Genomic DNA, 12252 nt, shown 5'->3' on the forward strand with positions numbered 1-12252 from the left:
GCCAGCTCACCGCAGGGCGCAACCGCACCCAAGCATTCGTACCGTGGGCTATCGTGAAGCCACCGCACATCAATCCGGTAGTCAAATTAATAAGCCACGCTTAGCGTAATGGCCGTCACCGGTTTTGCAGGCGTCCTGGGTTGTCGTAGCTGCGGGAAATAAATAATCACCGTTGGCGCTTGGGGAAAAGGGCGTCTCGCGACACACGCATGTTGACAAATTAGCCAACCGGATGGAGGTTTCTGCGCGTCACCCGCCGACGTACGCAGACGTGTTGAGGTGGCGTGCCTTTTTTTTGCACGTTTCCGCCGCCTCAAGCTGCTGCGCCGCAATGGAACGTAGAAATACACTTTTCTTTTCGTACTCAGACCACCGAAGAGCACCGGTACGGCACCAACTGGTTTCGAAGTGCATATTTATGGACATGTTTACCAGCAGCATTACGATCTAACCTTGTCAATGTGGCACCGGTCTCGGGCGGGGTGCACGAAAAATCCAGGAAAACCGTGAGCATGGGGTGGCAAACCCGTAGGGTGGGGCCAGTAAACATTAACCTATTTTTGAGTGAGTGCGTGGTGATGGTGGCCTGAGGGTGGGATCGCTTAAATTTACCACCCTTTTACCCGCGGAATTCATCCGCCCGATGGTGCCCTTTTTGCCGTTTCTAAGATCCAACTCCGGGTGATTTAAATACACCGATCCGCGGTTGGTTCTCGCATGCGTACGCAAATTGGCGTGCAAGGTGGTGTGATGGTGGGCGAGAAAAAGGGCCGCCTGGAACCTTGGTTGCGTTGGGTGTCTCGATATGCATGTGGCAATCAAATATTGGATCGATGACAGCACCCGAAAGTGGAGCGAAAAGTGTGCGTTTGGGCGGGGAAAAACACCCTCCTCACGCACACGTGGAAAGCTAGCGCTCGAAGGGAGGCAAAATTAACGACGCGGAATCGGAGTGCATTTTGCTTGGACCGATCGGTAATCGGTGCAGGGAAGCATATGTGGGGAGAGGGATTTGGCTGCAGGCGAACGGAAATGGTGCATCTGGTGCATGACGGTAACAGATCGTCGAAGAAAAACCCGCTGGGGAGCTATACTTTTTTTGTTCTTCTTCCCCAGCCAGGAATGCGCATTAAAATGGTTGATGGATCGTTTTGGGGAATAATTGAACGTTGGGGCGGAAAAAAATCTACGCAGATCGCGTTGTATATTGGCTTTGTTTTACGCCAGATTGCCCTGATTTACGTCAATCCATTTTTTCTTTTTTTTTTACAGCGAGTTAGCGCGAAGTTGGAGGGCATTCGTTTTCCGATAAACATGCGGATTAATGATTTGCCTATGTGTTCCTGAATGCAGAAACATAGACTGAAATTATATGAGTTTAAATTCAGGCCTGCAATGTGGTTTGTGAAAACCTTCAGATTTCTCAAAATAATGGAAGCTTTTCGAACCGTATGAAAATATAATTAAATCACTTTTTTTATGTGAATGATTGGTTTTTAATACTTGATTTACGATGATTGAAGCAAAAAGCAGATACTTATAAGATTTATATAGATTATTGATTATTGATTTACAGTTATTGTTAGTCGGTAACAATTTTTTTTGAATAAAGTCAACGCGATAACTTGATTGTATGCTTCGTATCTTCTTTCTTCGTTATTCATTTTCAGGCAGTAACTGTCCACTTTTTTTTATCCTTAATAATTTCAGTTAATAAACATTATTAATACTTTTCTTCAGATTTTTTTGTTGGAAATTGTATCATAAAGTTATTTCTTGGGGTTGTATATATTATATCAATTTGTTTTGTAGATCTTTGTAAGACATCCAATTCAACACTTTTGGATTCAAGTTATTGAGTTTTTAAAAGATAGAAATCAATTATTTGAAGGAACAAAATTTGTGTTACCCAAATGGATGTGATGAAGTAGATATATTTGAGCAAATTTGTCAATTGATCAGTAAATCAATGTTTTTACTATCATTTGAACTCATTTTTTTCTGCCAAAAAACCATACATTACACACAAAGTAACGCTACATAAAGCCTAAGAAAACGCAATGTATCGTACATGAAGACAGCTTCCATTTTTCTCCGCTAATTATGGCCACAATCGGATTTGCAAGCGCCGGCTCGAGGATTGCAACATCGCCGCGACAGACACAACTTAATTATCCTGCGTCCAACCGAATCCAACCGGATCGACGGAGCGATCCCTACGGAGCTGTGCCCCGTTCTTCTGGGTGGCGTTGTTGCACTTTCTGCGCTCCATTCGCGAATGTCACCCGTCCGAACGCCCGCGTGCCCGCGGAACCGTACCGGTGCTGGAATTCGGTGCAAATTAAAACGATTCAAATTAACCATAAATTATTCCCATAATTACACGGGCCCACCAAACCACCGGCTTGGCTCCCACTGCACGTTGGGATTTTTATTTGTTCCGAGCGATCGTTCGGGGGTTTGCGGACGGTTGTTTCCCCCTTCGTTTCTGAGGGCTTGAGCCGTTAATTATCAAACGAATGATTTATGGGCCATTGAGGTTATCGTAGATCCTACGCCCGAAGCCGCAAGCAGTTCCGTCGCCCTTGGTTGCACCATTGCAGCGGCTGCAACGATGCAGCCGAAGCGAGTGCAATGTAATGCACGCGCCGAGCGTGGGTTTTGCATTCCCCCTACCACCCCCCCCCCACCCCGAAACCCACCCGTAGCTGGGCCCTAAAGCGGAAGCCTCTGGAGCTCGAGGTCCCATCATCGTCATCATTCAGCGCTGCCAGATATGCCACTTTTAGTGATCTTGTTTATCGTTTCCAGACCGCGCGGGAGGATTGCTCAATTTCGGGCGTGTATGGTGGCCACATGTGTGTGTGTGTGTGGGTGGGTGTGTTGGGGGTGGAAAAATATGCTCGCGTTTTATGTTATCTCGCGTACGGGAAGGGTTCTATTAATGGGCGTATGCATGGTAAGATTGGCCTGCGCGTGCAGCAGAAGAAGGGTTTCATCGTTATCGATTTGAATAAATGGCTCGTAAGAGATGAAACTTGCTGTAATGGGCGGCGAAACTAACCATCCACATGCTGCTCTTTTGGTGATCTTTCTTTTTCTCTCCGGAAACTATTTTTAAAGCGAAAATAATATTGGTGGAATGTGTTTCCGTGATAAGGAGACGTTGGGGTTATGAATTTAATGAGTAAAAAAATATCATGAACTTTTGTCAATTAGTTTGTTCATAAGATACTTTTATTTCACAAGTTTCATGCATGTTTGCTAATCGTTTTTTTTCAACATTAATTTGACAACATTCAACATTCAATTACGTACATCATTCCTTCCTATTTTGATAATTTTTGTGATGTGTCAGGTGTATTGGAAATAATTTTTAGATTTAATGTTTGATCTCTAGTTCATTTTGTATGTGTCATATCATGGCATGTCTGTGAAAAAATAATATAGTTTAAATATTATAACTAATTCTTAAAATAGAATTTAACCACTACGCAGTCTAAAGCATGATAAGTTGATGCTTAAACTAAGCTCCCAAAGTAGAAGGTGAAAGATAATCCCCTTGAATTGACCAAAAACTCCGAGGAAGTAAACTAATACAGCACGGTATAATCTTCTCCGGGTTACACTTGCGTTTCGTTGGTGATACGATACGCTTCCGATGGACCGGACCGGACGATACTCAAATGGTCGTTACGCTGGTTTGAGAACGACCAGCAGTTCATTGAGCCTGGCCGGCCGTTTGGTCGGATTTTATGGCAAAGATGCGACCACCGATTGGAACCGGCTGTGATCGCTAATGGAAGGAAGCGAACGGAGTCGACTAAAAATAATGAAATAAACGCAATATTCGCCCATTCCATTCGGTGCGCGGAAATGTGGGTCAGAAAGCACCCAGATAATCGTACGCGTAAGTGATCCCTCGCCAGCTAATAATTTTCCATTTGTTTATCACGCCCTGCAAGGACGCCTTGTCCACGAGCTGAGGGATTTTCCGAGGGATACTGCCGATAGGATAATAGCCTCAGAAAAGCACGCGGAAAGGACGGCAAATGATTCATGACACGCCGCCCTGGGTGGTGATAATTAATATTAGGCCCTTTTTAGCGTGTATAGCGTCGAAAGCGGGAAGGTTGATTGGTTTTGTGAGAGTTAAACAAGAAATGATTGTTTTGTGGGTTCGAATGTGCCGTTTGCATGATGAAGATTGAGTATGGGTGTAATGACTTCCATTACTACGGACGTTTAGAAAACTCGTTCTTACGAGTTTTTGTCCAGACTGCTTGTTATTTCTTTCAAATACTTAATCACTCCACATAAAAACACCACAAAACCGAAAGGAGGAAAAACAGCACAAACCAGATAACACCCACATTGCGCTGCCAAAAAGTCATAAAATACACCCTCATATATCACGGTGAATTTCCCCATCTAGAGGAACAAATATTCGCACAATCTCCTCGCCCGGCCGGTACAAAATGCACATTAACCCCCGGTGCATGGGTGACGTAAATACCGATTGCCAATCACCGGTGCACGAGCGGCTGCAATCGACTGCAACGATAGTGACCGGCCGTTAGCATTCGGGAAGGCAATTTAAATCGGAACGTAAACAACCGACCACCTGTGGAGCTGGCGGCCTCGAACGGAGGCCGCGGACCTGTTGGATGATGGAAGAGAGCGCAGAAAAGTGGACCCTGGGTGGGGGAGCGAAAAACCAGCACTCTCGCCAGCCAATTATCCTCCCGATCTGGTGGTGAGAGTAATGCACGCGACAAAAGTGTAGCAATCACTTAACTCCTTCACTCGGCATGATGGTGTCAGAGAGACACGTGGGTCGGGTTTGGAAGGCGAGTGGTGAATTGGTCGATTGTGTCCCGAAAAAGGCAGAAGCTAATCGTCCTTTCACACGATCCGAGGATATCCGCGCGTTGGGAAAGATCCTCAGTCTAGTGGGTAGACGAAGACAATCAACCGTGCGCGTTGTCATTTTTCGTCAAGTCAAGTGCGACCTTTCGATCGAAACGGTGTTGAGCTCGGAGTTGTGGCGTGCTTTGCCGGCACAATTTATCGAACGGTCTCTCATTTTTTTTGTTTTTGGAATCGATGCATCGATGCGTAAAGTTACGGGCGTGGGTTGAGGTGAAGGATCCGTTTGCTGATGGTTGCTTTCGCTGCCCATTTGGGTGTTCGCTCGTTTCGGTGGGGCTTTTGTGCTGCACACCAACACACAAGCGGATCAATGTCAGAGGGAGAGAGTGAGAGATATAATGCTGCAACGGGGAGCACACGAGCTGCGAGTGAACTTGTTGCATTTTATTCGCGTGTTCGCAATCGCGCATATGCGATAGGATGCACACTTGCCTGTCAACACGTGCTGGCTTCCGTGCGGCGTCGATCAACCCTTGGGCGTTTTATAGGCAACGCGATTGATTTGAAGCAGATGGAATGAATCGTTTGATTCTGTGGTTGAACTTTTAAATGAATCACATAATGCGACAAGCAAGGGATAATCATGAACAGTATAAAGCATTTATTTAGACCCTTTTATTTTAACACACATTTTTGTTCACATAAATGTCTTTAAATTCAACATCATCAAACAAAACCACTTTGATTGACAATTGCTTTCTTCCAGTACTCTATTCTTCTCTTTTGTTGCATAAATCGCACAAAGCCATAACCGCAGTATCTTAAATAACTAGCCGTAATGTTGCATTCTGACCCGCAAAGGGTTAATGCACACCTTGCCCGCCTGACCGGCTCGTTAGGCGGGAGCGCGTTTTTAAAGCCATGCATATAAAGTGCGCATTTCATTGAAAAGGAAAGTGCACGTAATCTCATCGGCGCACAACCGAGCGAGGATGGGTAATGACGGAAACAGCATGCCGCAAATAATTGACGATCGGTGCATGCCCGTCTGGTTCGAGCTCGGTGCAGCAGCCTTCGGAATGCTTCCCGTCAGCATTTGTATCGTAAATGCCACGCCAGCTGATGACAGTTTTATGAAATAATATGCATTTTAATAGGTTTGACATGTGTATTTTTGGTTACTTTTCCATAAGTTATGTTTTGCAATTAATGACAAAACCACAAATAAACCTTATAATGATATTTTTCAATGAAGTCTTTGACTTTTTTTTCTGCATAAATATTTGTATATCTATCCACTTAAATACCTATATACATACATACATAAATATCTAAACAATCGTTTGCTATAGACTTCACATGCAGAAATTATATTTTACTAAATTATGTTCAACTGATAACATAACATAAAAAAATTTTTTTCACATTTCCAAATCCTTGTAAATAGCACGTGTTAAAACATTTAAATAATACCTTGATTATTATATTAAAGCTTTATAAAAAAACACTCAACGAATAAGCAAACTCCGTTACAATTTATGCTACAGCTTAGGTAATGATACAAAACAAAGCCCACTACAACTTATGCGCTACAGCAGCAGGTTTCGCAAATGATTCGCGACAAATTGCGAAGTGAAACAAAGTTACGGCTTCCATCTTGGCCGTTATGAAACGCACATAAAAGGATGCAATTATGTCAAATCAGTTCGCAAAGTGAGAAATTCCTACCAGATTACGTTTCCTTTGCTTCGCATTCCACATCCGTCGCACATTCATCGCCTGATGAATGAGGCATTGTCCACGGCGTAGCGGCAATGCGTTGTACTTATGCTCGGGTTGCTGCGATACGCTGATTGCGCCGAATGGCAACGTGGAATGAGGTTATGGAGTTTGGCATGTGAGGAAAGGACCCTCCAGCTAGTGCACCAGCTAAATTTAACAGAGGAGGCCAACGATTGCACGGTTTGAATTTAAAATCCCATGGTAACGGGCGCTAAGGCGGGAGAGATGAAGGCAAATAAATCGACCAGGAGGCACTTTAATGCGTTGTTGAAGTGAAATTTTAAAGGTTTCCTTTTTGGAGCACCAGGATACGGCTGGTTCCGATCTAATGTCTAATGATATTTCAAATATAAAGCAACAAAAACGGAAAACAATTTTAAACATATACAAGACACAACTTACTTCATTTATAGCTACACGAAAGCCACACTTTTTGCTATAAACTGTTAAACATATTTCTTCGCTGGATTGCATTTGTTTCCCAGAGTGACCTCTTTCTACGCACTACTATGGGTGGAATGTGCACTGCGTGAAATCGGAAATCAAAAATTCCATTCCCGATTCGCCACCCCGTCTGTTCCGTCAGCGAGCTATGAGTAATGTTCCGAGCCGTGTAATTGTAGTGCAACTCGCAGCTGCTAGTAATTGATTTTCGCTGTACGGCGGTGGAAATTCTCGGCAGGGCTCAAGACTGTGTAACGGCGCGTATTGGTAGTAACGGACAATGCCGGAAGCCCACTCGCACATAAACACTCACCGAGAGGCGCGTAAATGAAAACGGAACAGTCCTTGCTCGAGACTCGGGACGACGCTCGTGATAATGGGGTGCTCCTTCGAATGGGTGGTTCGTGTTGGGTGGCATTTTCCCCTGGTACGATGATGATGACCTAAAAAAACATCCCGCACGACAACCGTCCGGGTTCGGCCTTCAGGCCTGCTGTTTAGGAATGGAACATGATCACAGAACATGCCAATTTTTGGCTGTAGTTTTAGGGGCTGCCCTTCATTTCGCATTGTTCCACCGAACAATAAGTGTGTCATTGGGTTGGTTGCTCATTCCGCATCGTAACATGACGCTAGACGAATATGGGGGTTTTTATTAATGCATATACATCATGAAACGAATCGTAGAGCATACGAATGTAAAGCATACCAAGCCTGGCTCGTTATCGTTCACAAAGAAGATGGCACCATTTGCACCAAGCAGCTACCCACCTTCGGGTCGTTGACAGTACGACCATAAATCATGCGAGCCGCTAGCAAATGGTAGCCGTGATTGACAATAAGCTAAATGTTCACCCACTGCGCAATGTGCAAAATAATTGAATGTAAACGGGAAAAAGTCACCCAAATGCACACGCCCTGTGCGTGTTTGCGTGAAAAAGGTTCCCTTTCAGCTAACAAAACGGATCTAACGTCCTGACGGTTTCGTCTCCTCCCGAGCTTGCGTCCAGGCTCTAATCTGATAGTGGAATTAGGTCAGGAGAGTTGTTCGCCGAAAAAGCAAAATAAATACAGCCAAAAAAGCAGCCTGTACCGAGCAACACGAACAGTTCCGGGAAGCATGTAGAGTGGCCAGCTTTCATCGACTCGGACACTGCGGAGAAACGGGCCGGTTTTGCGTTCGAATCTTTATTTAGATTGATTTATGTTCCCGGAGTCGCATTCCCGGGATGGACGACGTCAAACGAGGCCACGGAAGGGATCGGACGGAAGCGGGCAGATTTACTGTAAGGCGCCTTTTTTTTGGTAGTTCTTTTACAGCTTTTGCGCAGCACGCAGAGACGTATCGCTTTTGGGGGCGAATTTAATCGCAATCATGTCAGCGGGCAGCATCAATTAGCGGATCATATTCGCTGAAGCTGGACGAGGCGTACGTTTATTATCGCTCCTCGTGAACGCTGACACGAGGGCAGATGTAGCTGTGAGTGATAGGTGAGCACGATGAGGAATGAGGCGATTGATGGAAGGGCCATGACAGATCGATTTGGGTGCGTTGTACGAAAGTTCGCCGCAATTAAGATTAAAGACGTTGAATAGGACCAAGCTGAGCGAGATGTGAGCGATAAGTCGACAGTGAGGAACACGTCATAAATATCAATCATATGGCGATTGGCGGGACGGTTTGGATTTTGTGATGGGTAAACCAAAGATTGGTGAGCATGAATCAAATAGGTAATAAATAAATGTGTTCTTTTCCATAAAAACTAATGTATCGCTGAAAAAGTGTTGTATAACGTCCGGCTGACAGAGACGATTGATTTTAATCTAATAATTTGTGTCTCATTAATTCATTTTTGATTTACATTCAATTTTCTCCTGGAAAAAAGCCTTAAAAAGGGCTAAAGAGTGCCATAAAAATGTAATGAAATAATTAGATTTCGAGGTTTGAAGAGATTGAGATTTGTAGGTATCAGCTAGAGGATTAGAGGATAGAAGAATATCTAATATAGGCTATTTCCAAGGATTTCAACGCGAATAGCATTTGCATGGAGTTATAATTTTTATCGGTGGAGTTTTATGGAATTGTTGAATTAATTTGTGTTAAAGGCAAGTTTATTAGATTCAACCAATAATATATTTCATCTTATTCATCCATAAATCGTTATTAAACAAAATTTTAGTAATCGAAGCTGGTAAAATAAGCTGATTCGAACGAGCAATTTTAATATTGATATTTTCTCAGTCATTATTTTAAAACACTGCGTGAATAACGCAATGATAGAAAAATCACATAACTGGTAATTTATGCATGGCTACTATTAATAGATTTTGTGTATCGCATACTAAATTTATGATATCAAGAAAATCAACAAAATATGAAAAACATAGCTCAGCAATACGTGCAAAAACAAGGGCTTAGCAAAGTTAAATCGATTCAGGCAACCTTCCAAAAATTCGCAACTTTTACGATTGCGATAAAATTGTATGTGATTAATAAACATGCCATTAAATGATTCACCATTGTCATGCCGAAAAGCTATAATAAAGTTTGTTCACTCACTCGCCCACCCATTCGTGTAAACAATCACCTTGTCTTTGAAGATTATTGATATAACAATCCGTTTGTGATCAAAGTTGTGAATTTCCAATAATTTACGATGCAAGTCAACGCGATAAGCCCTGGCCGCCTGTGGCAGAATTTTCCTACCACCAACCGTTAAAGACATATTCTGACGGCTGAGCTGGTAACGGAACACGAAACTTCCGACTTGCGGAATCGATAAATTCCAGACCCAACTTCTGCACGACGGCATCTCACGTTGGGCCCGGTCAGTTCGATATGCCGATGGTGGTTTAGTTTACGCAAACCGTCCAGTATGTTCGCTGGACGATCGACAGCTTGGGCATCGGAAACGATGCCTGACGGGGGTTGAAATATTCGACGCGGATCTGCCGCCCATCGGGTTCACAGTTTGGTTAAAGAAGAAAAAAAAAACGACTTTATCCTCACATTACGCTGTGAATGCTGGTCACCGCGGGAAAGCCGTGCAGGATGTATGAGTTTTATTCTTGGAAACCCTTCTCACGTTCTGCCGCGAGCACGTATACGAGCAGGTTTGGTGAGTTGCAGGCTGTTTTTCTTCCCATTTACGGTGCATCTCGATCAGGATGCACAAATATGCATTCACTCCGGAGGAATGCACATTTTTCGTTTATTTATTTTTGCTTCCGTTCGTTTCCGGTCAGTTGTTGGGCATTTTCCGATGGTCTTTAAAGCCGCCCTTAAAAAAGCCTTTAAGCTCGTGTATAATTTAACCGATTATTTTCCATGCACCCGGGTGTATTGGGGACGATTGGGGACATCATAAAATGTATCTATTTACAACCTGCTTAACGCGAAGCATAAGCCAAGCACGAAAAGTTCAACCCCGCTTGCTGCTCGCGATTGCTTACAGCAAATATTGATTTTGGCCGGATTTGGTAACGACGAGGACGCATTCTATTCGAGGGCCCCCTTTTTTATCTCTCTCTCTCTTTCTCTTTCCCAATGCTCGCCTAAGCCCTTGCCCCGTTGAATGACGACGTCGCTGGCCTTGGGGTCGCGTGGAGGGCTGTTGCCGCCCGAGAATCATAAACTACAAAATTGAATTCGAATACTTTGGCATCAAATTGTGCGGGACGAGCTGCGCGATAGGAACTTGTCGTCCGCGGTTGTTGCTGTGTATGTTTTTTTTGTCGACCCCTTTTTTTTCGATGGTACCAAGCGGCAAAGATCCTTGCTCGTTCGAGCTAAATGGCAGCCTCTTCGCGTAAGCTGATAAACCTCGCCCATAAAATAGGTTTCCATTTTATCTGTATCCGGCGATTCCACCGGCTGGTGTTTCGAGCAGGAAGACGCGGAACACATTCCGCTGGTTCGATATTTATTGCGCCGTCGGATGCAGCCAGACACCGTCGAGGACGGTTGGGCGAATAGGACGGAATTCGAGCATCGTGTGAATCCGCTCAACTGTTGCGCAAAATGTGACGCATTTCAACGGGGTTTTTGGGGTACTCTGCAAGACAATCAGCTGGTTGGGTACGTGTTTGTTAATTTCTAAAAAAGTACAATAATATGCTCAGCCATGAAATTCAGGCTTGATTTAGAATATGTTCGTTACTAAAGCTGTGCAAAGATTAATGTGAACTGCTGTAAAATATTCACTCTGAAAAAATATTGCATGTAACAAAATCATAACGACATTTAACCTGATCGTTAAACAGATGGTCGTTGAACTTTTGATAATCAACTTGTTGTGAAAGAGAGTGAATGATATTGCTAATGAAAAAAAAATGAAAACAATATCATAAAAAGAATTGAAAAATTTACTGAGCTAAAAATGAATTGTCTTTGGAGGATAGACATGATATCATTAGAAATGCCAATGTTTGTGCTGAAGAATTGAATTATTTCATTAAATAACAAAAAAAGGCTTTATTTATTAACCCTAATGAAACCTCATTGGGTACTTCTAAAACTGGATCAAAACCCATCGAAGTAAAACAGTTGAACAAAAAAAAAATATAATGAAAGCGAAAAAAAAGGGCTAAATACCCGCACATTGAGTGTGCTTGGCCCTTCGACGAGAACCGAGAAACGAGCCAAGCAAACAAAACCTCGCCGTTGTCCTACAAAAAAACAAAAAAATGCTACAGAACCGTACCAGACGCTAGACGCACTTAGCTCTGCCCGCACTTTCAATCAAATTCACTTTTATGCGGCCCTTGTGCTCTTACCGGCCTCCCCGGGGTGCGGATCCTGGGGCGTGCATGGTAAGAGCCTTATCATTTGTGGGTCAGCTGCAAGACTCGGGCACAAACAGTGCGGTTGATAGTTCCACTTGGCGCCCTGCTAAGTACCACATCGTCGCCGCCGCGCACGTTTCCTGTTCCGGAACCCCGAAGTACGAGGAACAATTTCTTAAGGTCCCCGGCGATGGGTGTACCGTCAATCAAGGCGCGCTTCAATCACGCACGATAAATAGAATGGAAAGCAAAGAATAAAAAAAAATGGAGCCCACGTGGATAGGAGCTGTCTCGTTGACCCGCGGGAAATAGTCGCGAGTGATAAAAAAGGCCCTCACTTGGGTGGGCAGGGTGTTTAATTGGAAATTA

The sequence above is a fragment of the Anopheles nili genome, chromosome 2 (genome assembly GCF_943737925.1).
Source record: "Anopheles nili chromosome 2, idAnoNiliSN_F5_01, whole genome shotgun sequence".
In the NCBI taxonomy this organism is placed as follows: Eukaryota; Metazoa; Arthropoda; class Insecta; order Diptera; family Culicidae; genus Anopheles; species Anopheles nili.